This window comes from Galeopterus variegatus, unplaced genomic scaffold (assembly GCF_000696425.1).
Source record: "Galeopterus variegatus unplaced genomic scaffold, G_variegatus-3.0.2 Scaffold6147, whole genome shotgun sequence".
NCBI lineage: Eukaryota > Metazoa > Chordata > Mammalia > Dermoptera > Cynocephalidae > Galeopterus > Galeopterus variegatus.
Window position 1 is genome coordinate 30051 of NW_007732258.1, and position 890 is coordinate 30940.

Sequence of the window (890 nt, forward strand, 5' to 3'; positions counted from 1 at the left end):
TGCTTTGCCTACACTTACTAAGTGTCCAGTTCATACCATTATATTGTACTAGGCCTGGGGCGCAAAGTAAAATAAGACATTTTCCTACCTTTGGAGAGTTCATGGGATACAGAAGAGGTCATCTAGTGCAATGTTCTCTTTTTACAGATGGGAAAGCTGAGGCCCAGAATGCTGTGCCCTGTCACATGGTGACATGGTCAGTGTGAGGTCTGGGATTGAGTGCCAACCCTTCCACTCTGCCTAGTACCCTAGTACAGTGTCTCCCTAGGAAATTGTTCCTGTGAACATATTGTCTTTCAAACAGAAGTGCTCTGGGGCCCGTGTTGATGGGGGTGTGGCAGGGGCAGGAAATTCTTCCTCACTCTTCTGTGAGAGGCTTCACTGCAGCTCAACAATTCCAGTTCTCCACTCCTTCTGGAAAATGGGAGAACTGAACTTCCTCACTCCATGAGGCTAAGTGTGGCCTTCTCATGTGCTTTGGCCAATGTAAGGTGAGTTGTACGTCACTTCTGAGCAGAAGAAGGAGATTTAAGATCACAGTTCTCCATGCTCTCTCTTTCTCGGCAGTAGTAAACCAGCAGGTTTGTGTTAAGATGGGGGTGTCATTAATATCTGGAAATCCCACCAGTGTGGACTCCTGAGTGACTAAGAAGAGCAGAGCCCCCTACCAATCTATATTATACATGTAGTGTGGCTCAAAAATAAACCTTTGTTTTAAACAACAGTTGGGGGATGTTTGTTACTGCAGCAGAACGCAGCCCATCCTGACTGATTCTTCAGGTTTCAATTAGGAGGGATTTTTTCCTAAACTTTTGTTCTCCTGCCCATCCCTTACTCTTCCCCATGGAAGAGGGGTGACTTATCTCATTGATCAGTTAAAAAAAAAAAAA